The sequence below is a fragment of the Ascidiella aspersa genome, chromosome 4 (genome assembly GCF_963924565.1).
Source record: "Ascidiella aspersa chromosome 4, kaAscAspe10.2, whole genome shotgun sequence".
In the NCBI taxonomy this organism is placed as follows: Eukaryota; Metazoa; Chordata; class Ascidiacea; order Phlebobranchia; family Ascidiidae; genus Ascidiella; species Ascidiella aspersa.
In genome coordinates, this window is record NC_139450.1 from 23,487,966 (window position 1) to 23,506,977 (window position 19,012).

Consider the following 19,012-nt stretch of genomic DNA (forward strand, 5'->3'; position numbering starts at 1 on the left):
CTGGAATAAATCATATTTTGCCTACGACAATTGGTATTCCTAGGCGGTCTCCCATCCAAGTACTAACCAATCCTGACGTTGCTTAACTTACGAGATCGGATGAGATCGGGTGCATTCAACCTGGTAGGGTCGTAGGCAGTATTGCTCAACATTTTTTGGTCTAATCTATTTTAAAATCTAGAAACTTAAATAAATCATATGTTGCCTACGACAATTTGTATTCCTAGGCGGTCACCAATCCAAGTACTGACCAATCCCGACGTTGCTTAACTTACGAGCCCGGACGAGATCGGGTGCATTCAACCTGTTATGGTCGTACGCAGTATTGGTCAACATTTTTTGGTCTAATCTATTTAAAAATGTAGAAACTTAAATAAATCATATTTTGACCACGACAATTGGTATTCCTAGGGGGTCACCCATCCAAGTACTGACCAATCCCGACGTAGCTTAACTTACGAGATCGGACGAGATTGGGTACATTAACCTGGTATGGTCGTACGCAGTATTGGTCAACATTTTTTGGTCTAATCTATTTAAAAATGTAGAAACTTAAATAAATCATATTTTGACCACGACAATTGGTATTCCTAGGCGGTCACCCATCCAAGTACTGACCAATCCCGACGTTGCTTAACTTACGAGATCGGACGAGATTGGGTACATTAACCTGGTATGGTCGTTCGCAGTATTGGTCAACATTTTTTGGTCTAATCTATTTAAAAATGTAGAAACTTAAATAAATCATATTTTGCCTACCACAATTGGTATTCCTAGGCGGTCACCCATCCAAGTACTAACCAACCCCGAGGTTGCATAACTTACGAGATCGGACGAGATCGGGTGCATTCAACCTGGTATGGTCGTGGGCAGTATTGGTCAACATTTTTTGGTCTTATCTATTTAAAAATGTAAAAACCTAAATAAATCATGTTTTTCCTACGACAATTGGTGTTCCTAGGCGGTTACCCATCCAAGTACTAACCAATCCCGACGTTGCTTAACTTCCGAGATCGGACGAGATCGGGTGCATTCAAACTGGTATGGTGGTAGGCAGTATTGGTCAACATGTTTTGGTCTAAACTCTTTGAAAATGTAAACATTGGTATATATTTTAAAAATCATATTTTGCCTACGACAATTGGTATTCCTAGGCGGTCACCCATCCAAGTACTAACCAATCCCGACGTTGCTTAACTTCCGAGATCGGACGAGATCGGGTGCATTCAACCTGGTATGGTCGTAAGCAGTATTTCTCAACATTTTACGTCTAATCTATTTAAAAAAGTAAAAACTTAAATAAATCATATTTTGCCTACGACAATTGGTATTCCTAGGCGGTCACCCATCCAAGTACTAACCAATCCCGACCATGCCTAACTTCCGAGATCGGACGAGATCAGGTGCATTAAACATGATATGTTCGTAGGCAGTATTGGTCAACATTTTTTGGTCTAATCTATTTAAAAATGTAGAAACCTAAATAAATCTTATTTTGACTACGACAATTGGTATTCCTAGGCGGTCACCCATCCAAGTACTAACCAATCCCGACGTTGCTTAACTTCCGAGAACGGACGAGGTGGGGTGCATTAAACATGGTATGTTCGTAGGGAATATTGGTCAACATTTTTTGGTCTAATCCATTTAAAAATGTAGAAACTTAAATAAATAATATATGTTGCCTACGACAATTGGTATTCCTAGGCGGTCACCCATCCAAGTACTAACCAACCCCGAGGTTGCATAACTTACGAGATCGGACGAGATCGGGTGCATTCAACCTGGTATGGTCGTGGGCAGTATTGGTCAACATTTTTTGGTCTTATCTATTTAAACATGTAAAAACCTAAATAAATCATGTTTTTCCTACGACAATTGGTGTTCCTAGGCGGTCACCCATCCAGGTACTAACCAATCCCGACGTTGCTTAACTTCCGAGATCGGACGAGATCGGGTGCATTCAAACTGGTATGGTGGTAGGCAGTATTGGTCAACATGTTTTGGTCTAAACTCTTTGAAAATGTAAACATTGGTATATATTTTAAAAATCATATTTTGCCTACGACAATTGGTATTCCTAGGCGGTCACCCATCCAGGTACTACCCAATCCCGACGTTGCTTAACTTCCGAGATCGGACGAGATCGGGTGCATTAAACATGATATGTTCGTAGGCAGTATTGGTCAACATTTTTTGGTCTAATCTATTTAAAAATTTAGAAACTTAAATAAATCATATTTTGCCTACGACAATTGGTATTCCTAGGCGGTCACCCATTCAAGTACTAAACAATCCCGAGGTTGTTTAACTTCCGAGATCGGACGAGATCGGGAGCATTAACCTGGTATGGTCGTAGGCAGTATTGCTCAACATTTTTTGGTTTAATCTATTTGAAAATCTAAAAACTTAAATAAATCATATGTTGCCTACGACAATTGCTATTACTAGGCGGTCACCCATCCAAATACTAACCAATCCCAACGTTGCTTAACTTTCGAGATCGGACGAGATCGGGAGCATTCAACCTGGAATGGTCGTAGGCAGTATTGCTCAACATTTTTTGGTCTAAACTCCTTGAAAATCTAGAAACTTAAATAAATCATATTTTGCCTACGACAATTGCTATTCCTAGGCGGTCACCCATCCAAGTACTAACCAATCCTGACGTTGCTTAACTTACGAGATCGGACGAGATCGGGTGCATTCAACCTGGTATGGTCGTAGGCAGTATTGCTCAACATTTTTTGGTCTAAACTCCTTGAAAATCTAGAAACTTAAATAAATCATATTTTGCCTACGACAATTGCTATTCCTAGGCGGTCACCCATCCAAGTACTAACCAATCCTGACGTTGCTTAACTTACGAGATCGGACGAGATCGGGTGCATTCAACCTGGTAGGGTCGTAGGCAGTATTGCTCAATATTTTTTGGTCTAATCTATTTTAAAATCTAGAAACTTAAATAAATCATATGTTGCCTACGACAATTTGTATTCCTAGGCGGTCACCATAAATCATATGTTGCCTACGACAATTTGTATTCCTAGGCGGTCACCAATCCAAGTACTAAACAATCCCGAGGTTGCATAACTTCCGAGATCGGACGAGATCGGGTGCATTCAACCTGGCATGGTCGTAGCCAGTATTGGTCAACATTTTTTGGTCTAATCTATTTAAAAATGTAAAAACTGTAGTAAATCATATTTTGCCTACGACAATTGGTATTCCTAGGCGGTCACCCATCCAAGTACTTACCAATCCCGACGTCGCTTAACTTCCGAGGTCGGACGAGATCGGGTGCATTCAACCTGGTATGGTCGCAGGCAGTACTGCTCAACATGTTTTGGTCTAAACTCTTTGAAAATGTAAACATTGGTCTATATTTAAAAAATCATATTTTGCCTACGACAATTGGTATTCCTAGGCGGTCACCCATCCAAGTACTAACCAATCCCGTGGTGGCTTAACTTCCGAGATCGGACGAGATCGGGTTCATTCAACCTGGTATGGTCGTAGGCAGTATTGCTCAACATTTTTTGGTCTAAACTCCTTGAAAATGTAAACATTTATATATAATATAAAAATTATATTTGCCTACGACAATTGTTATTCCTAGGCGGTCACCCATCCAAGTACTAACCAATCCTTACGTTGTTTAACTTCCGAGACCGGACGAGATCGGGTGCATTAAACATGGTATGGTCGTAGGTTGTGTCGATCAACATTTTTTGGTCTAATCTATTTATAAATTAGAAACTTAAATAAATCATATTTTGCCAACGACAATTGGTATTCCTAGGTGTTCACCCATCCAAGTACTGACCAATCCCGACGTTGCTTAACTTACGAGATCGGACGAGATTGGGTACATTAACCTGGTATGGTCGTAGGCAGTATTGGTCAACATTTTTTGGTCTAATCTATTTAAAAATGTAGAAACTTAAATAAATCATATTTTGCCTACGACCATTGGTATTCCTAGGCGGTCTCCCATCCAAGTACTAACCAATCCCGACGTTGCTTAACTTCCGAGATCGGACGAGATCGGGTGCATTAAACATGGTATGGTCGTAGGCACTATTGGTCAACATTTTTTGGTCTTAGCTATTTAAACATGTAAAAACTTAAATAAATCATGTTTTTCCTACGAGAATTGGTATTCCTAGGCGGTCACCCATCCAAGTACTAACCAATCCCGACGTCGCTTAACTTCCGAGATCGGACGAAATCGGGTGCATTGAACCTGGTATGGTCGAAGGCACTATTGGTCAACATTTTTTGGTCTAATCTATTTAAAAATGTAAAAACTTAAATAAATCATATTTTGCCTACGATAATTTGTATTCCTAGGCGGTCACCAATTCAAGTACAGACCAATCCCGACGTTGTTCAACTTACGAGATCGGACGAGATCGGGTGCATTCAACCTGTTATGGTCGTAGGCACTATTGGTCAACATTTTTTGAGCTAATCTATTTAAAAATGTAAACATATTTTAAAAATCATATTTTGCCTATGACAATTTGTATTCCTAGGCGGTCACCAATCCAAGTACTGACCAATCCCGACGTTGCTTAACTTACGAGCCCGGACGAGATCGGGTGCATTCAACCTGTTATGGTCGTAGGCATCATTGGTCAACATTTTTTGGTCTTATCTATTTATAAATGTAAAAACTGGAATAAATCATATTTTGCCTACGACAATTGGTATTCCTAGGCGGTCTCCCATCCAAGTACTAACCAATCCTGACGTTGCTTAACTTACGAGATCGGATGAGATCGGGTGCATTCAACCTGGTAGGGTCGTAGGCAGTATTGCTCAACATTTTTTGGTCTAATCTATTTTAAAATCTAGAAACTTAAATAAATCATATGTTGCCTACGACAATTTGTATTCCTAGGCGGTCACCAATCCAAGTACTGACCAATCCCGACGTTGCTTAACTTACGAGCCCGGACGAGATCGGGTGCATTCAACCTGTTATGGTCGTACGCAGTATTGGTCAACATTTTTTGGTCTAATCTATTTAAAAATGTAGAAACTTAAATAAATCATATTTTGACCACGACAATTGGTATTCCTAGGGGGTCACCCATCCAAGTACTGACCAATCCCGACGTAGCTTAACTTACGAGATCGGACGAGATTGGGTACATTAACCTGGTATGGTCGTACGCAGTATTGGTCAACATTTTTTGGTCTAATCTATTTAAAAATGTAGAAACTTAAATAAATCATATTTTGACCACGACAATTGGTATTCCTAGGCGGTCACCCATCCAAGTACTGACCAATCCCGACGTTGCTTAACTTACGAGATCGGACGAGATTGGGTACATTAACCTGGTATGGTCGTTCGCAGTATTGGTCAACATTTTTTGGTCTAATCTATTTAAAAATGTAGAAACTTAAATAAATCATATTTTGCCTACCACAATTGGTATTCCTAGGCGGTCACCCATCCAAGTACTAACCAACCCCGAGGTTGCATAACTTACGAGATCGGACGAGATCGGGTGCATTCAACCTGGTATGGTCGTGGGCAGTATTGGTCAACATTTTTTGGTCTTATCTATTTAAAAATGTAAAAACCTAAATAAATCATGTTTTTCCTACGACAATTGGTGTTCCTAGGCGGTTACCCATCCAAGTACTAACCAATCCCGACGTTGCTTAACTTCCGAGATCGGACGAGATCGGGTGCATTCAAACTGGTATGGTGGTAGGCAGTATTGGTCAACATGTTTTGGTCTAAACTCTTTGAAAATGTAAACATTGGTATATATTTTAAAAATCATATTTTGCCTACGACAATTGGTATTCCTAGGCGGTCACCCATCCAAGTACTAACCAATCCCGACGTTGCTTAACTTCCGAGATCGGACGAGATCGGGTGCATTCAACCTGGTATGGTCGTAAGCAGTATTTCTCAACATTTTACGTCTAATCTATTTAAAAAAGTAAAAACTTAAATAAATCATATTTTGCCTACGACAATTGGTATTCCTAGGCGGTCACCCATCCAAGTACTAACCAATCCCGACCATGCTTAACTTCCGAGATCGGACGAGATCGGGTGCATTCAACCTGGTATGGTCGTAGACAGTGTTGGTCAACATTTATGGTCTAATCTATTTAAAAATGTAAAAACTTAAATAAATCATATTTTGCCTACGATAATTTGTATTCCTAGGCGGTCACCAATTCAAGTACAGACCAATCCCGACGTTGTTCAACTTACGAGATCGGACGAGATCGGGTGCATTCAACCTGTTATGGTCGTAGGCATCATTGGTCAACATTTTTTGGTCTAATCTAATTAAAAATGTAGAAACTTAAATAAATCATATTTTGCCTACGACAATTGGTATTCCTAGGCGGTCACCCATCCAAGTACTAACCAACCCCGAGGTTGCTTAACTTACGAGATCGGACGAGATCGGGTGCATTCAACCTGGTATGGTCGTAGGCACTATTGGTCAACATTTTTTGAGCTAATCTATTTAAAAATGTAAACATATTTTAAAAATCATATTTTGCCTATGACAATTTGTATTCCTAGGCGGTCACCAATCCAAGTACTGACCAATCCCGACGTTGCTTAACTTACGAGCCCGGACGAGATCGGGTGCATTCAACCTGTTATGGTCGTAGGCATCATTGGTCAACATTTTTTGGTCTTATCTATTTATAAATGTAAAAACTGGAATAAATCATATTTTGCCTACGACAATTGGTATTCCTAGGCGGTCTCCCATCCAAGTACTAACCAATCCTGACGTTGCTTAACTTACGAGATCGGATGAGATCGGGTGCATTCAACCTGGTAGGGTCGTAGGCAGTATTGCTCAACATTTTTTGGTCTAATCTATTTTAAAATCTAGAAACTTAAATAAATCATATGTTGCCTACGACAATTTGTATTCCTAGGCGGTCACCAATCCAAGTACTGACCAATCCCGACGTTGCTTAACTTACGAGCCCGGACGAGATCGGGTGCATTCAACCTGTTATGGTCGTACGCAGTATTGGTCAACATTTTTTGGTCTAATCTATTTAAAAATGTAGAAACTTAAATAAATCATATTTTGACCACGACAATTGGTATTCCTAGGGGGTCACCCATCCAAGTACTGACCAATCCCGACGTAGCTTAACTTACGAGATCGGACGAGATTGGGTACATTAACCTGGTATGGTCGTACGCAGTATTGGTCAACATTTTTTGGTCTAATCTATTTAAAAATGTAGAAACTTAAATAAATCATATTTTGACCACGACAATTGGTATTCCTAGGCGGTCACCCATCCAAGTACTGACCAATCCCGACGTTGCTTAACTTACGAGATCGGACGAGATTGGGTACATTAACCTGGTATGGTCGTTCGCAGTATTGGTCAACATTTTTTGGTCTAATCTATTTAAAAATGTAGAAACTTAAATAAATCATATTTTGCCTACCACAATTGGTATTCCTAGGCGGTCTCCCATCCAAGTACTAACCAACCCCGAGGTTGCATAACTTACGAGATCGGACGAGATCGGGTGCATTCAACCTGGTATGGTCGTGGGCAGTATTGGTCAACATTTTTTGGTCTTATCTATTTAAAAATGTAAAAACCTAAATAAATCATGTTTTTCCTACGACAATTGGTGTTCCTAGGCGGTTACCCATCCAAGTACTAACCAATCCCGACGTTGCTTAACTTCCGAGATCGGACGAGATCGGGTGCATTCAAACTGGTATGGTGGTAGGCAGTATTGGTCAACATGTTTTGGTCTAAACTCTTTGAAAATGTAAACATTGGTATATATTTTAAAAATCATATTTTGCCTACGACAATTGGTATTCCTAGGCGGTCACCCATCCAAGTACTAACCAATCCCGACGTTGCTTAACTTCCGAGATCGGACGAGATCGGGTGCATTCAACCTGGTATGGTCGTAAGCAGTATTTCTCAACATTTTACGTCTAATCTATTTAAAAAAGTAAAAACTTAAATAAATCATATTTTGCCTACGACAATTGGTATTCCTAGGCGGTCACCCATCCAAGTACTAACCAATCCCGACCATGCTTAACTTCCGAGATCGGACGAGATCGGGTGCATTCAACCTGGTATGGTCGTAGACAGTGTTGGTCAACATTTATGGTCTAATCTATTTAAAAATGTAAAAACTTAAATAAATCATATTTTGCCTACGATAATTTGTATTCCTAGGCGGTCACCAATTCAAGTACAGACCAATCCCGACGTTGTTCAACTTACGAGATCGGACGAGATCGGGTGCATTCAACCTGTTATGGTCGTAGGCATCATTGGTCAACATTTTTTGGTCTAATCTAATTAAAAATGTAGAAACTTAAATAAATCATATTTTGCCTACGACAATTGGTATTCCTAGGCGGTCACCCATCCAAGTACTAACCAACCCCGAGGTTGCTTAACTTACGAGATCGGACGAGATCGGGTGCATTCAACCTGGTATGGTCGTAGGCACTATTGGTCAACATTTTTTGAGCTAATCTATTTAAAAATGTAAACATATTTTAAAAATCATATTTTGCCTATGACAATTTGTATTCCTAGGCGGTCACCAATCCAAGTACTGACCAATCCCGACGTTGCTTAACTTACGAGCCCGGACGAGATCGGGTGCATTCAACCTGTTATGGTCGTAGGCATCATTGGTCAACTTTTTTTGGTCTTATCTATTTATAAATGTAAAAACTGGAATGAATCATATTTTGCCTACGACAATTGGTATTCCTAGGCGGTCTCCCATCCAAGTACTAACCAATCCTGACGTTGCTTAACTTACGAGATCGGACGAGATCGGGTGCATTCAACCTGGTAGGGTCGTAGGCAGTATTGCTCAACATTTTTTGGTCTAATCTATTTTAAAATCTAGAAACTTAAATAAATCATATGTTGCCTACGACAATTTGTATTCCTAGGCGGTCACCAATCCAAGTACTGACCAATCCCGACGTTGCTTAACTTACGAGCCCGGACGAGATCGGGTGCATTCAACCTGTTATGGTCGTACGCAGAATTGGTCAACATTTTTTGGTCTAATCTATTTAAAAATGTAGAAACTTAAATAAATCATATTTTGACCACGACAATTGGTATTCCTAGGCGGTCACCCATCCAAGTACTGACCAATCCCGACGTTGCTTAACTTACGAGATCGGACGAGATTGGGTACATTAACCTGGTATGGTCGTACGCAGTATTGGTCAACATTTTTTGGTCTAATCTATTTAAAAATGTAGAAATTTAAATAAATCATATTTTGACCACGACAATTGGTATTCTTAGGCGGTCACCCATCCAAGTACTGACCAATCCCGACGTTGCTTAACTTACGAGATCGGACGAGATTGGGTACATTAACCTGGTATGGTCGTACGCAGTATTGGTCAACATTTTTTGGTCTAATCTATTTAAAAATGTAGAAACTTAAATAAATCATATTGTGCCTACGAGAATTGGTATTCCTAGGCGGTCACCCATCCAAGTACTAACCAATCCCGACGTTTCTTAACTTCCGAGAACGGACGAGATGGGGTGCATTAAACATGGTATGTTCGTAGGCAGTATTGGTCAACATTTTTTGGTCTAATCTATTTAAAAATGTAGAAACTTAAATAAATCATATTTTGCCTACCACAATTGGTATTCCTAGGCGGTCACCCATCCAAGTACTAACCAACCCCGAGGTTGCATAACTTACGAGATCGGACGAGATCGGGTGCATTCAACCTGGTATGGTCGTGGGCAGTATTGGTCAACATTTTTTGGTCTTATCTATTTAAAAATGTAAAAACCTAAATAAATCATGTTTTTCCTACGACAATTGGTGTTCCTAGGCGGTTACCCATCCAAGTACTTACCAATCCCGACGTTGCTTAACTTCCGAGATCGGACGAGATCGGGTGCATTCAAACTGGTATGGTGGTAGGCAGTATTGGTCAACATGTTTTGGTCTAAACTCTTTGAAAATGTAAACATTGGTATATATTTTAAAAATCATATTTTGCCTACGACAATTGGTATTCCTAGGCGGTCACCCATCCAGGTACTAACCAATCCCGACGTTGCTTAACTTCCGAGATCGGACGAGATCGGGAGCATTAACCTGGTATGGTCGTAGGCAGTATTGCTCAACATTTTTTGGTCTAAACTCCTTGAAAATCTAGAAACTTAAATAAATCATATTTTGCCTACGACAATTGCTATTCCTAGGCGGTCACCAATCCAAGTACTAACCAATCCCGACGTTGCTTAACTTCCGAGAACGGACGAGATCGGGTGCATTCAACCTGGTATGGTCGTAGGCAATATTGCTCAACATTTTTTGGTCTAATCTATTTTAAAATCTAGAAACTTAAATAAATCATATGTTGCCTACGACAATTTGTATTCCTAGGCGGTTACCAATCCAAGTACTAACCAATCCCGACGTTGCTTAACTTCCGAGAACGGACGAGGTGGGGTGCATTAAACATGGTATTGTCGTAGGCAATATTGGTCAACATTTTTTGGTCTAATCCATTTAAAAATGTAGAAAGTTAAATAAATCATATTTTGCCTACGACAATTGGTATTCCTAGGCGGTCACCCATCCAAGTACTAACCAACCCCGAGGTTGCATAACTTACGAGATCGGACGAGATCAGGTGCATTCAACCTGGTATGGTCGTGGGCAGTATTGGTCAACATTTTTTGGTCTTATCTATTTAAAAATGTAAAAACCTAAATAAATCATATTTTGCCTACGACAATTGGTATTCCTAGGCGGTCACCCATCCAAGTACTAACCAACCCCGAGGTTGCATAACTTACGAGATCGGACGAGATCGGGTGCATTCAACCTGGTATGGTCGTGGGCAGTATTGGTCAACATTTTTTGGTCTTATCTATTTAAAAATGTAAAAACCTAAATAAATCATGTTTTTCCTACGACAATTGGTGTTCCTAGGCGGTCACCCATCCAAGTACTAACCAATCCCGACGTTGCTTAACTTCCGAGATCGGACGAGATCGGGTGCATTCAAACTGGTATGGTGGTAGGCAGTATTGGTCAACATGTTTTGGTCTAAACTCTTTGAAAATGTAAACATTGGTATATATTTTAAAAATCATATTTTGCCTACGACAATTGGTATTCCTAGGCGGTCACCCAACCAGGTACTACCCATTCCCGACGATGCTTAACTTCCGAGATCGGACGAGATCGGGTGCATTAAACATGATATGTTCGTAGGCAGTATTGGTCAACATTTTTTGGTCTAATCTATTTAAAAATTTAGAAACTTAAATAAATCATATTTTGCCTACGACAATTGGTATTCCTAGGCGGTCGCCCATTCAAGTACTAAACAATCCCGAGGTTGTTTAACTTCCGAGATCGGACGAGATCGGGAGCATTAACCTGGTATGGTCGTAGGCAGTATTGCTCAACATTTTTGGTTTAATCTATTTGAAAATCAAAAAACTTAAATAAATCATATGTTGCCTACGACAATTGCTATTACTAGGCGGTCACCCATCCAAATACTAACCAATCCCAACGTTGCTTAACTTTCGAGATCGGACGAGATCGGGAGCATTCAACCTGGAATGGTCGTAGGCAGTACTGGTCAACATGTTTTGGTCTAAACTCTTTGAAAATGTAAACATTTGTCTATATTTTAAAAATCATATTTTGCCTACGACAATTGCTATTCCTAGGCGGTCACCCATCCAACTACTAACCAATCCCGACGTTGCTATTCCTAGGCGGTCACCCATCCAAGTACTAACCAATCCTGACGTTGCTTAACTTACGAGATCGGATGAGATCGGGTGCATTCAACCTGGTAGGGTCGTAGGCAGTATTGCTCAACATTTTTTGGTCTAATCTATTTTAAAATCTAGAAACTTAAATAAATCATATGTTGCCTACGACAATTTGTATTCCTAGGCGGTCACCAATCCAAGTACTGACCAATCCCGACGTAGCTTAACTTACGAGCCCGGACGAGATCGGGTGCATTCAACCTGTTATGGTCGTAGGCAGCATTCGTCAACATTTTTTGGTCTAATCTATTTAAAAATGTAAAAACTTAAATAAATCATATTTTGCCTACCACAATTGGTATTCCTAGGCGGTTACCCATCCAAGTACTGACCAATCCCGACGTTGCTTAACTTACGAGATCGGACGAGATTGGGTACATTAACCTGGTGTGGTCGTACGCAGTATTGGTCAACATTTTTTGGTCTAATCTATTTAAAAATGTAGAAAATTAAATAAATCATATTTTGCCTACGACAATTGGTATTCCTAGGCGGTCACCCATCCAAGTACTAACCAACCCCGAGGTTGCATAACTTACGAGATCGGACGAGATCGGGTGCATTCAACCTGGTATGGTCGTGGGCAGTATTGGTCAACATTTTTTGGTCTTATCTATTTAAAAATGTAAAAACCTAAATAAATCATGTTTTTCCTACGACAATTGGTGTTCCTAGGCGGTTACCCATCCAAGTACTAACCAATCCCGACGTTGCTTAACTTCCGAGATCGGACGAGATCGGGTGCATTCAAACTGGTATGGTGGTATGCAGTATTGGTCAACATGTTTTGGTCTAAACTCATTGAAAATGTAAACATTGGTATATATTTTAAAAATCATATTTTGCCTACGACAATTGGTATTCCTAGGCGGTCACCCATCCAGGTACTAACCAATCCCGACGTTGCTTAACTTCCGAGATCGGACGAGATCGGGTGCATTAAACATGATATGTTCGTAGGCAGTATTGGTCAACATTTTTTGGTCTAATCTATTTAAAAATGTAGAAACTTAAATAAATCATATTTTGCCTACGACAATTGGTATTCCTAGGCGGTCACCCATCCAAGTCCTAACCAATCCCGACGTTGCTTAACTTCCGAGAACGGACGAGATGGGGTGCATTAAACATGGTATGTTCGTAGGCAGTATTGGTCAACATTTTTTGGTCTAATCTATTTAAAAATGTAGAAACTTAAATAAATCATATTTTGCCTACGACAATTGGTATTCCTAGGCGGTCACCCATCCAAGTACTAACCAACCCCGAGGTTGCATAACTTACGAGATCGGACGAGATCGGGTGCATTCAACCTGGTATGGTCGTGGGCAGTATTGGTCAACATTTTTTGGTCTTATCTATTTAAAAATGTAAAAACCTAAATAAATCATGTTTTTCCTACGACAATTGGTGTTCCTAGGCGGTCACCCATCCAAGTACTAACCAATCCCGACGTTGCTTAACTTCCGAGATCGGACGAGATCGGGTGCATTAAACATGATATGTTCGTAGGCAGTATTGGTCAACATTTTTTGGTCTAATCTATTTAAAAATTTAGAAACTTAAATAAATCATATTTTGCCTACGACAATTGGTATTCCTAGGCGGTCACCCATCCAAGTACTAAACAATCCCGAGGTTGTTTAACTTCCGAGATCGGACGAAATCGGGAGCATTCAACCTGGTATGGTCGTAGGCAGTACTGGTCAACATGTTTTGGTCTAAACTCTTTGAAAATGTAAACATTTGTCTATATTTTAAAAATCATATTTTGCCTACGACAATTGCTATTCCTAGGCGGTCACCCATCCAAGTACTAACCAATCCCGACGTTGCTTAACTCCCGAGATCGGACGAGATCGGGTGCATTCAACCTGGTATGGTCGTAGGCAGTATTGCTCAACATTTTTTGGTCTAAACTCCTTGAAAATCTAGAAACTTAAATAAATCATATTTTGCCTACGACAATTGCTATTCCTAGGCGGTCACCAATCCAAGTACTGACCAATCCCGACGTTGCTTAACTTACGAGCCCGGACGAGATCGGATGCATTCAACCTGTTATGGTCGTAGGCAGCATTCGTCAACATTTTTTGGTCTAATCTATTTAAAAATGTAAAAACTTAAATAAATCATATTTTGACCACGACAATTGGTATTCCTAGGCGGTCAACCATCCAAGTACTGACCAATCCCGACGTTGCTTAACTTCCGAGAACGGACGAGATGGGGTGCATTAAACATGGTATGTTCGTAGGCAGTATTGGTCAACATTTTTTGGTCTAATCTATTTAAAAATGTAGAAACTTAAATAAATCATGTTTTGCCTACGACAATTGGTATTCCTAGGCGGTCACCCATCCAAGTACTAACCAATCCCGACGTTGCTTAACTTCCGAGATCGGACGAGATCGGGTGCATTAAACATGGTATGGTCGTAGGCACTATTGGTCAACATTTTTTGGTCTTAGCTATTTAAACATGTAAAAACTTAAATAAATCATGTTTTTCCTACGAGAATTGGTATTCCTAGGCGGTCACCCATCCAAGTACTAACCAATCCCGACGTCGCTTAACTTCCGAGATCGGACGAAATCGGGTGCATTGAACCTGGTATGGTCGAAGGCACTATTGGTCAACATTTTTTGGTCTAATCTATTTAAAAATGTAAAAACTTAAATAAATCATATTTTGCCTACGATAATTTGTATTCCTAGGCGGTCACCAATTCAAGTACAGACCAATCCCGACGTTGTTTAACTTACGAGATCGGACGAGATCGGGTGCATTCAACCTGTTATGGTCGTAGGCATCATTGGTCAACATTTTTTGGTCTTATCTATTTATAAATGTAAAAACTGGAATAAATCATATTTTGCCTACGACAATTGGTATTCCTAGGCGGTCTCCCATCCAAGTACTAACCAATACCGACATTGCTTAACTTCCGAGATCGGACGATATCGGGTGCATTAAACATGATATGTTCGTAGTCAGTATTGGTCAACATTTTTTGGTCTAATCTAATTAAAAATGTAGAAACTTAAATAAATCATATTTTGCCTACGACAATTGGTATTCCTAGGCGGTCACCCATCCAAGTACTAACCAACCCCGAGGTTGCTTAACTTACGAGATCGGACGAGATCGGGTGCATTCAACCTGGTATGGTCGTAGGCACTATTGGTCAACATTTTTTGAGCTAATCTATTTAAAAATGTAAACATATTTTAAAAATCATATTTTGCCTATGACAATTTGTATTCCTAGGCGGTCACCAATCCAAGTACTGACCAATCCCGACGTTGCTTAACTTACGAGCCCGGACGAGATCGGTTGCATTGAACCTGTTATGGTCGTAGCCATGATTGGTCAACATTTTTTGGTCTTATCTATTTTAAAATCTAGAAACTTAAATAAATCATATGTTGCCTACGACAATTTGTATTCCTAGGCGGTCACCCATCCAAGTACTAACCAATCCCGACGTTTCTTAACTTCCGAGAACGGACGAGATGGGGTGCATTAAACATGGTATGTTCGTAGGCAGTATTGGTCAACATTTTTTGGTCTAATCTATTTAAAAATGTAGAAACTTAAATAAATCATATTTTGCCTACCACAATTGGTATTCCTAGGCGGTCACCCATCCAAGTACTAACCAACCCCGAGGTTGCATAACTTACGAGATCGGACGAGATCGGGTGCATTCAACCTGGTATGGTCGTGGGCAGTATTGGTCAACATTTTTTGGTCTTATCTATTTAAAAATGTAAAAACCTAAATAAATCATGTTTTTCCTACGACAATTGGTGTTCCTAGGCGGTTACCCATCCAAGTACTTACCAATCCCGACGTTGCTTAACTTCCGAGATCGGACGAGATCGGGTGCATTCAAACTGGTATGGTGGTAGGCAGTATTGGTCAACATGTTTTGGTCTAAACTCTTTGAAAATGTAAACATTGGTATATATTTTAAAAATCATATTTTGCCTACGACAATTGGTATTCCTAGGCGGTCACCCATCCAGGTACTAACCAATCCCGACGTTGCTTAACTTCCGAGATCGGACGAGATCGGGAGCATTAACCTGGTATGGTCGTAGGCAGTATTGCTCAACATTTTTTGGTCTAAACTCCTTGAAAATCTAGAAACTTAAATAAATCATATTTTGCCTGCGACAATTGCTATTCCTAGGCGGTCACCAATCCAAGTACTAACCAATCCCGACGTTGCTTAACTTCCGAGAACGGACGAGATCGGGTGCATTCAACCTGGTATGGTCGTAGGCAATATTGCTCAACATTTTTTGGTCTAATCTATTTTAAAATCTAGAAACTTAAATAAATCATATGTTGCCTACGACAATTTGTATTCCTAGGCGGTTACCAATCCAAGTACTAACCAATCCCGACGTTGCTTAACTTCCGAGAACGGACGAGGTGGGGTGCATTAAACATGGTATTGTCGTAGGCAATATTGGTCAACATTTTTTGGTCTAATCCATTTAAAAATGTAGAAAGTTAAATAAATCATATTTTGCCTACGACAATTGGTATTCCTAGGCGGTCACCCATCCAAGTACTAACCAACCCCGAGGTTGCATAACTTACGAGATCGGACGAGATCAGGTGCATTCAACCTGGTATGGTCGTGGGCAGTATTGGTCAACATTTTTTGGTCTTATCTATTTAAAAATGTAAAAACCTAAATAAATCATATTTTGCCTACGACAATTGGTATTCCTAGGCGGTCACCCATCCAAGTACTAACCAACCCCGAGGTTGCATAACTTACGAGATCGGACGAGATCGGGTGCATTCAACCTGGTATGGTCGTGGGCAGTATTGGTCAACATTTTTTGGTCTTATCTATTTAAAAATGTAAAAACCTAAATAAATCATGTTTTTCCTACGACAATTGGTGTTCCTAGGCGGTCACCCATCCAAGTACTAACCAATCCCGACGTTGCTTAACTTCCGAGATCGGACGAGATCGGGTGCATTCAAACTGGTATGGTGGTAGGCAGTATTGGTCAACATGTTTTGGTCTAAACTCTTTGAAAATGTAAACATTGGTATATATTTTAAAAATCATATTTTGCCTACGACAATTGGTATTCCTAGGCGGTCACCCAACCAGGTACTACCCATTCCCGACGATGCTTAACTTCCGAGATCGGACGAGATCGGGTGCATTAAACATGATATGTTCGTAGGCAGTATTGGTCAACATTTTTTGGTCTAATCTATTTAAAAATTTAGAAACTTAAATAAATCATATTTTGCCTACGACAATTGGTATTCCTAGGCGGTCGCCCATTCAAGTACTAAACAATCCCGAGGTTGTTTAACTTCCGAGATCGGACGAGATCGGGAGCATTAACCTGGTATGGTCGTAGGCAGTATTGCTCAACATTTTTGGTTTAATCTATTTGAAAATCAAAAAACTTAAATAAATCATATGTTGCCTACGACAATTGCTATTACTAGGCGGTCACCCATCCAAATACTAACCAATCCCAACGTTGCTTAACTTTCGAGATCGGACGAGATCGGGAGCATTCAACCTGGAATGGTCGTAGGCAGTACTGGTCAACATGTTTTGGTCTAAACTCTTTGAAAATGTAAACATTTGTCTATATTTTAAAAATCATATTTTGCCTACGACAATTGCTATTCCTAGGCGGTCACCCATCCAACTACTAACCAATCCCGACGTTGCTATTCCTAGGCGGTCACCCATCCAAGTACTAACCAATCCTGACGTTGCTTAACTTACGAGATCGGATGAGATCGGGTGCATTCAACCTGGTAGGGTCGTAGGCAGTATTGCTCAACATTTTTTGGTCTAATCTATTTTAAAATCTAGAAACTTAAATAAATCATATGTTGCCTACGACAATTTGTATTCCTAGGCGGTCACCAATCCAAGTACTGACCAATCCCGACGTAGCTTAACTTACGAGCCCGGACGAGATCGGGTGCATTCAACCTGTTATGGTCGTAGGCAGCATTCGTCAACATTTTTTGGTCTAATCTATTTAAAAATGTAAAAACTTAAATAAATCATATTTTGCCTACGACAATTGGTATTCCTAGGCGGTTACCCATCCAAGTACTGACCAATCCCGACGTTGCTTAACTTACGAGATCGGACGAGATTGGGTACATTAACCTGGTATGGTCGTACGCAGTATTGGTCAACATTTTTTGGTCTAATCTATTTAAAAATGTAGAAAATTAAATAAATCATATTTTGCCTACGACAATTGGTATTCCTAGGCGGTCACCCATCCAAGTACTAACCAACCCCGAGGTTGCATAACTTACGAGATCGGACGAGATCGGGTGCATTCAACCTGGTATGGTCGTGGGCAGTATTGGTCAACATTTTTTGGTCTTATCTATTTAAAAATGTAAAAACCTAAATAAATCATGTTTTTCCTACGACAATTGGTGTTCCTAGGCGGTTACCCATCCAAGTACTAACCAATCCCGACGTTGCTTAACTTCCGAGATCGGACGAGATCGGGTGCATTCAAACTGGTATGGTGGTATGCAGTATTGGTCAACATGTTTTGGTCTAAACTCATTGAAAATGTAAACATTGGTATATATTTTAAAAATCATATTTTGCCTACGACAATTGGTATTCCTAGGCGGTCACCCATCCAGGTACTAACCAATCCCGACGTTGCTTAACTTCCGAGATCGGACGAGATCGGGTGCATTAAACATGATATGTTCGTAGGCAGTATTGGTCAACATTTTTTGGTCTAATCTATTTAAAAATGTAGAAACTTAAATAAATCATATTTTGCCTACGACAATTGGTATTCCTAGGCGGTCACCCATCCAAGTCCTAACCAATCCCGACGTTGCTTAACTTCCGAGAACGGACGAGATGGGGTGCATTAAACATGGTATGTTCGTAGGCAGTATTGGTCAACATTTTTTGGTCTAATCTATTTAAAAATGTAGAAACTTAAATAAATCATATTTTGCCTACGACAATTGGTATTCCTAGGCGGTCACCCATCCAAGTACTAACCAACCCCGAGGTTGCATAACTTACGAGATCGGACGAGATCGGGTGCATTCAACCTGGTATGGTCGTGGGCAGTATTGGTCAACATTTTTTGGTCTTATCTAT

At 40.1% G+C, this 19,012-nt stretch overlaps 17 non-coding genes and 69 pseudogenes across 17 annotated transcripts; all 86 read right to left on the reverse strand.

Moving 5' to 3' along the window:
* Positions 1-18: 18 nt before the first annotated feature.
* On the reverse strand, positions 19-137 carry LOC146149248 (5S ribosomal RNA; annotated as a pseudogene).
* Positions 138-202: 65 nt separating this feature from the next.
* LOC146149249 (5S ribosomal RNA) lies at positions 203-321 on the reverse strand (annotated as a pseudogene).
* A 431-nt stretch (positions 322-752) lies between these two features.
* LOC146149250 (5S ribosomal RNA) lies at positions 753-871 on the reverse strand (annotated as a pseudogene).
* Positions 872-936: 65 nt separating this feature from the next.
* LOC146149251 (5S ribosomal RNA) lies at positions 937-1,055 on the reverse strand (annotated as a pseudogene).
* A 74-nt stretch (positions 1,056-1,129) lies between these two features.
* LOC146149252 (5S ribosomal RNA) lies at positions 1,130-1,248 on the reverse strand. Its single transcript, XR_014495492.1, has one exon. It is a non-coding gene; the product is annotated as a 5S ribosomal RNA (ribosomal RNA).
* A 64-nt stretch (positions 1,249-1,312) lies between these two features.
* LOC146149253 (5S ribosomal RNA) lies at positions 1,313-1,431 on the reverse strand (annotated as a pseudogene).
* A 65-nt stretch (positions 1,432-1,496) lies between these two features.
* On the reverse strand, positions 1,497-1,615 carry LOC146149254 (5S ribosomal RNA; annotated as a pseudogene).
* Positions 1,616-1,682: 67 nt separating this feature from the next.
* Positions 1,683-1,801, reverse strand: LOC146149255 (5S ribosomal RNA; annotated as a pseudogene).
* Positions 1,802-1,866: 65 nt separating this feature from the next.
* Positions 1,867-1,985, reverse strand: LOC146149256 (5S ribosomal RNA; annotated as a pseudogene).
* A 74-nt stretch (positions 1,986-2,059) lies between these two features.
* On the reverse strand, positions 2,060-2,178 carry LOC146149257 (5S ribosomal RNA). Its single transcript, XR_014497594.1, has one exon. It is a non-coding gene; the product is annotated as a 5S ribosomal RNA (ribosomal RNA).
* Positions 2,179-2,243: 65 nt separating this feature from the next.
* Positions 2,244-2,361, reverse strand: LOC146149258 (5S ribosomal RNA; annotated as a pseudogene).
* A 65-nt stretch (positions 2,362-2,426) lies between these two features.
* Positions 2,427-2,545, reverse strand: LOC146149259 (5S ribosomal RNA; annotated as a pseudogene).
* A 65-nt stretch (positions 2,546-2,610) lies between these two features.
* On the reverse strand, positions 2,611-2,729 carry LOC146149260 (5S ribosomal RNA; annotated as a pseudogene).
* Positions 2,730-2,794: 65 nt separating this feature from the next.
* On the reverse strand, positions 2,795-2,913 carry LOC146149261 (5S ribosomal RNA; annotated as a pseudogene).
* Positions 2,914-3,025: 112 nt separating this feature from the next.
* On the reverse strand, positions 3,026-3,144 carry LOC146149262 (5S ribosomal RNA; annotated as a pseudogene).
* Positions 3,145-3,209: 65 nt separating this feature from the next.
* On the reverse strand, positions 3,210-3,328 carry LOC146149263 (5S ribosomal RNA). The gene has a single exon (XR_014496642.1). It is a non-coding gene; the product is annotated as a 5S ribosomal RNA (ribosomal RNA).
* Positions 3,329-3,402: 74 nt separating this feature from the next.
* Positions 3,403-3,521, reverse strand: LOC146149264 (5S ribosomal RNA). The gene has a single exon (XR_014496362.1). It is a non-coding gene; the product is annotated as a 5S ribosomal RNA (ribosomal RNA).
* A 73-nt stretch (positions 3,522-3,594) lies between these two features.
* Positions 3,595-3,713, reverse strand: LOC146149265 (5S ribosomal RNA; annotated as a pseudogene).
* A 247-nt stretch (positions 3,714-3,960) lies between these two features.
* On the reverse strand, positions 3,961-4,079 carry LOC146149266 (5S ribosomal RNA). Its single transcript, XR_014496174.1, has one exon. It is a non-coding gene; the product is annotated as a 5S ribosomal RNA (ribosomal RNA).
* A 65-nt stretch (positions 4,080-4,144) lies between these two features.
* LOC146149267 (5S ribosomal RNA) lies at positions 4,145-4,263 on the reverse strand (annotated as a pseudogene).
* Positions 4,264-4,513: 250 nt separating this feature from the next.
* On the reverse strand, positions 4,514-4,632 carry LOC146149268 (5S ribosomal RNA; annotated as a pseudogene).
* A 65-nt stretch (positions 4,633-4,697) lies between these two features.
* Positions 4,698-4,816, reverse strand: LOC146149269 (5S ribosomal RNA; annotated as a pseudogene).
* A 65-nt stretch (positions 4,817-4,881) lies between these two features.
* LOC146149270 (5S ribosomal RNA) lies at positions 4,882-5,000 on the reverse strand (annotated as a pseudogene).
* A 431-nt stretch (positions 5,001-5,431) lies between these two features.
* LOC146149271 (5S ribosomal RNA) lies at positions 5,432-5,550 on the reverse strand (annotated as a pseudogene).
* Positions 5,551-5,615: 65 nt separating this feature from the next.
* On the reverse strand, positions 5,616-5,734 carry LOC146149272 (5S ribosomal RNA; annotated as a pseudogene).
* Positions 5,735-5,808: 74 nt separating this feature from the next.
* Positions 5,809-5,927, reverse strand: LOC146149273 (5S ribosomal RNA). Its single transcript, XR_014495494.1, has one exon. It is a non-coding gene; the product is annotated as a 5S ribosomal RNA (ribosomal RNA).
* A 64-nt stretch (positions 5,928-5,991) lies between these two features.
* Positions 5,992-6,110, reverse strand: LOC146149274 (5S ribosomal RNA). Its single transcript, XR_014498020.1, has one exon. It is a non-coding gene; the product is annotated as a 5S ribosomal RNA (ribosomal RNA).
* Positions 6,111-6,358: 248 nt separating this feature from the next.
* Positions 6,359-6,477, reverse strand: LOC146149275 (5S ribosomal RNA). Its single transcript, XR_014495481.1, has one exon. It is a non-coding gene; the product is annotated as a 5S ribosomal RNA (ribosomal RNA).
* A 66-nt stretch (positions 6,478-6,543) lies between these two features.
* Positions 6,544-6,662, reverse strand: LOC146149276 (5S ribosomal RNA; annotated as a pseudogene).
* Positions 6,663-6,727: 65 nt separating this feature from the next.
* On the reverse strand, positions 6,728-6,846 carry LOC146149277 (5S ribosomal RNA; annotated as a pseudogene).
* A 65-nt stretch (positions 6,847-6,911) lies between these two features.
* Positions 6,912-7,030, reverse strand: LOC146149278 (5S ribosomal RNA; annotated as a pseudogene).
* A 431-nt stretch (positions 7,031-7,461) lies between these two features.
* Positions 7,462-7,580, reverse strand: LOC146149279 (5S ribosomal RNA; annotated as a pseudogene).
* Positions 7,581-7,645: 65 nt separating this feature from the next.
* Positions 7,646-7,764, reverse strand: LOC146149280 (5S ribosomal RNA; annotated as a pseudogene).
* Positions 7,765-7,838: 74 nt separating this feature from the next.
* On the reverse strand, positions 7,839-7,957 carry LOC146149281 (5S ribosomal RNA). Its single transcript, XR_014495495.1, has one exon. It is a non-coding gene; the product is annotated as a 5S ribosomal RNA (ribosomal RNA).
* A 64-nt stretch (positions 7,958-8,021) lies between these two features.
* On the reverse strand, positions 8,022-8,140 carry LOC146149282 (5S ribosomal RNA). The gene has a single exon (XR_014498021.1). It is a non-coding gene; the product is annotated as a 5S ribosomal RNA (ribosomal RNA).
* A 248-nt stretch (positions 8,141-8,388) lies between these two features.
* LOC146149283 (5S ribosomal RNA) lies at positions 8,389-8,507 on the reverse strand. Its single transcript, XR_014495483.1, has one exon. It is a non-coding gene; the product is annotated as a 5S ribosomal RNA (ribosomal RNA).
* A 66-nt stretch (positions 8,508-8,573) lies between these two features.
* Positions 8,574-8,692, reverse strand: LOC146149284 (5S ribosomal RNA; annotated as a pseudogene).
* Positions 8,693-8,757: 65 nt separating this feature from the next.
* Positions 8,758-8,876, reverse strand: LOC146149285 (5S ribosomal RNA; annotated as a pseudogene).
* A 65-nt stretch (positions 8,877-8,941) lies between these two features.
* Positions 8,942-9,060, reverse strand: LOC146149286 (5S ribosomal RNA; annotated as a pseudogene).
* A 431-nt stretch (positions 9,061-9,491) lies between these two features.
* On the reverse strand, positions 9,492-9,610 carry LOC146149287 (5S ribosomal RNA; annotated as a pseudogene).
* Positions 9,611-9,675: 65 nt separating this feature from the next.
* LOC146149288 (5S ribosomal RNA) lies at positions 9,676-9,794 on the reverse strand (annotated as a pseudogene).
* Positions 9,795-9,859: 65 nt separating this feature from the next.
* On the reverse strand, positions 9,860-9,978 carry LOC146149289 (5S ribosomal RNA; annotated as a pseudogene).
* Positions 9,979-10,052: 74 nt separating this feature from the next.
* Positions 10,053-10,170, reverse strand: LOC146149290 (5S ribosomal RNA; annotated as a pseudogene).
* Positions 10,171-10,235: 65 nt separating this feature from the next.
* On the reverse strand, positions 10,236-10,354 carry LOC146149291 (5S ribosomal RNA; annotated as a pseudogene).
* A 65-nt stretch (positions 10,355-10,419) lies between these two features.
* LOC146149292 (5S ribosomal RNA) lies at positions 10,420-10,538 on the reverse strand (annotated as a pseudogene).
* A 65-nt stretch (positions 10,539-10,603) lies between these two features.
* Positions 10,604-10,722, reverse strand: LOC146149293 (5S ribosomal RNA; annotated as a pseudogene).
* A 65-nt stretch (positions 10,723-10,787) lies between these two features.
* Positions 10,788-10,906, reverse strand: LOC146149294 (5S ribosomal RNA; annotated as a pseudogene).
* Positions 10,907-10,971: 65 nt separating this feature from the next.
* Positions 10,972-11,090, reverse strand: LOC146149295 (5S ribosomal RNA; annotated as a pseudogene).
* A 74-nt stretch (positions 11,091-11,164) lies between these two features.
* LOC146149296 (5S ribosomal RNA) lies at positions 11,165-11,283 on the reverse strand (annotated as a pseudogene).
* Positions 11,284-11,348: 65 nt separating this feature from the next.
* Positions 11,349-11,466, reverse strand: LOC146149297 (5S ribosomal RNA; annotated as a pseudogene).
* A 64-nt stretch (positions 11,467-11,530) lies between these two features.
* On the reverse strand, positions 11,531-11,649 carry LOC146149298 (5S ribosomal RNA; annotated as a pseudogene).
* A 306-nt stretch (positions 11,650-11,955) lies between these two features.
* Positions 11,956-12,074, reverse strand: LOC146149299 (5S ribosomal RNA; annotated as a pseudogene).
* A 248-nt stretch (positions 12,075-12,322) lies between these two features.
* Positions 12,323-12,441, reverse strand: LOC146149300 (5S ribosomal RNA; annotated as a pseudogene).
* A 65-nt stretch (positions 12,442-12,506) lies between these two features.
* LOC146149301 (5S ribosomal RNA) lies at positions 12,507-12,625 on the reverse strand (annotated as a pseudogene).
* A 74-nt stretch (positions 12,626-12,699) lies between these two features.
* LOC146149302 (5S ribosomal RNA) lies at positions 12,700-12,818 on the reverse strand. Its single transcript, XR_014498002.1, has one exon. It is a non-coding gene; the product is annotated as a 5S ribosomal RNA (ribosomal RNA).
* A 65-nt stretch (positions 12,819-12,883) lies between these two features.
* On the reverse strand, positions 12,884-13,002 carry LOC146149303 (5S ribosomal RNA; annotated as a pseudogene).
* Positions 13,003-13,067: 65 nt separating this feature from the next.
* LOC146149304 (5S ribosomal RNA) lies at positions 13,068-13,186 on the reverse strand (annotated as a pseudogene).
* Positions 13,187-13,251: 65 nt separating this feature from the next.
* Positions 13,252-13,370, reverse strand: LOC146149305 (5S ribosomal RNA; annotated as a pseudogene).
* Positions 13,371-13,435: 65 nt separating this feature from the next.
* Positions 13,436-13,554, reverse strand: LOC146149306 (5S ribosomal RNA). The gene has a single exon (XR_014496472.1). It is a non-coding gene; the product is annotated as a 5S ribosomal RNA (ribosomal RNA).
* A 74-nt stretch (positions 13,555-13,628) lies between these two features.
* On the reverse strand, positions 13,629-13,747 carry LOC146149307 (5S ribosomal RNA). Its single transcript, XR_014497158.1, has one exon. It is a non-coding gene; the product is annotated as a 5S ribosomal RNA (ribosomal RNA).
* A 65-nt stretch (positions 13,748-13,812) lies between these two features.
* Positions 13,813-13,931, reverse strand: LOC146149308 (5S ribosomal RNA; annotated as a pseudogene).
* Positions 13,932-13,996: 65 nt separating this feature from the next.
* LOC146149309 (5S ribosomal RNA) lies at positions 13,997-14,115 on the reverse strand (annotated as a pseudogene).
* A 65-nt stretch (positions 14,116-14,180) lies between these two features.
* LOC146149310 (5S ribosomal RNA) lies at positions 14,181-14,299 on the reverse strand. The gene has a single exon (XR_014494935.1). It is a non-coding gene; the product is annotated as a 5S ribosomal RNA (ribosomal RNA).
* A 65-nt stretch (positions 14,300-14,364) lies between these two features.
* On the reverse strand, positions 14,365-14,483 carry LOC146149311 (5S ribosomal RNA; annotated as a pseudogene).
* A 65-nt stretch (positions 14,484-14,548) lies between these two features.
* Positions 14,549-14,667, reverse strand: LOC146149312 (5S ribosomal RNA; annotated as a pseudogene).
* A 65-nt stretch (positions 14,668-14,732) lies between these two features.
* On the reverse strand, positions 14,733-14,851 carry LOC146149313 (5S ribosomal RNA; annotated as a pseudogene).
* A 65-nt stretch (positions 14,852-14,916) lies between these two features.
* LOC146149314 (5S ribosomal RNA) lies at positions 14,917-15,035 on the reverse strand. The gene has a single exon (XR_014495484.1). It is a non-coding gene; the product is annotated as a 5S ribosomal RNA (ribosomal RNA).
* A 250-nt stretch (positions 15,036-15,285) lies between these two features.
* On the reverse strand, positions 15,286-15,404 carry LOC146149315 (5S ribosomal RNA; annotated as a pseudogene).
* Positions 15,405-15,469: 65 nt separating this feature from the next.
* LOC146149316 (5S ribosomal RNA) lies at positions 15,470-15,588 on the reverse strand (annotated as a pseudogene).
* A 65-nt stretch (positions 15,589-15,653) lies between these two features.
* LOC146149317 (5S ribosomal RNA) lies at positions 15,654-15,772 on the reverse strand (annotated as a pseudogene).
* A 74-nt stretch (positions 15,773-15,846) lies between these two features.
* On the reverse strand, positions 15,847-15,964 carry LOC146149318 (5S ribosomal RNA; annotated as a pseudogene).
* A 65-nt stretch (positions 15,965-16,029) lies between these two features.
* On the reverse strand, positions 16,030-16,148 carry LOC146149319 (5S ribosomal RNA; annotated as a pseudogene).
* Positions 16,149-16,213: 65 nt separating this feature from the next.
* On the reverse strand, positions 16,214-16,332 carry LOC146149320 (5S ribosomal RNA; annotated as a pseudogene).
* Positions 16,333-16,397: 65 nt separating this feature from the next.
* Positions 16,398-16,516, reverse strand: LOC146149321 (5S ribosomal RNA; annotated as a pseudogene).
* A 65-nt stretch (positions 16,517-16,581) lies between these two features.
* LOC146149322 (5S ribosomal RNA) lies at positions 16,582-16,700 on the reverse strand (annotated as a pseudogene).
* Positions 16,701-16,765: 65 nt separating this feature from the next.
* Positions 16,766-16,884, reverse strand: LOC146149323 (5S ribosomal RNA; annotated as a pseudogene).
* Positions 16,885-16,958: 74 nt separating this feature from the next.
* Positions 16,959-17,077, reverse strand: LOC146149324 (5S ribosomal RNA; annotated as a pseudogene).
* A 65-nt stretch (positions 17,078-17,142) lies between these two features.
* LOC146149325 (5S ribosomal RNA) lies at positions 17,143-17,260 on the reverse strand (annotated as a pseudogene).
* Positions 17,261-17,324: 64 nt separating this feature from the next.
* LOC146149326 (5S ribosomal RNA) lies at positions 17,325-17,443 on the reverse strand (annotated as a pseudogene).
* Positions 17,444-17,749: 306 nt separating this feature from the next.
* On the reverse strand, positions 17,750-17,868 carry LOC146149327 (5S ribosomal RNA; annotated as a pseudogene).
* A 65-nt stretch (positions 17,869-17,933) lies between these two features.
* On the reverse strand, positions 17,934-18,051 carry LOC146149328 (5S ribosomal RNA; annotated as a pseudogene).
* Positions 18,052-18,116: 65 nt separating this feature from the next.
* Positions 18,117-18,235, reverse strand: LOC146149329 (5S ribosomal RNA; annotated as a pseudogene).
* A 65-nt stretch (positions 18,236-18,300) lies between these two features.
* On the reverse strand, positions 18,301-18,419 carry LOC146149330 (5S ribosomal RNA; annotated as a pseudogene).
* A 74-nt stretch (positions 18,420-18,493) lies between these two features.
* Positions 18,494-18,612, reverse strand: LOC146149331 (5S ribosomal RNA). Its single transcript, XR_014498003.1, has one exon. It is a non-coding gene; the product is annotated as a 5S ribosomal RNA (ribosomal RNA).
* Positions 18,613-18,677: 65 nt separating this feature from the next.
* Positions 18,678-18,796, reverse strand: LOC146149332 (5S ribosomal RNA; annotated as a pseudogene).
* A 65-nt stretch (positions 18,797-18,861) lies between these two features.
* On the reverse strand, positions 18,862-18,980 carry LOC146149333 (5S ribosomal RNA; annotated as a pseudogene).
* Positions 18,981-19,012: the final 32 nt, after the last annotated feature.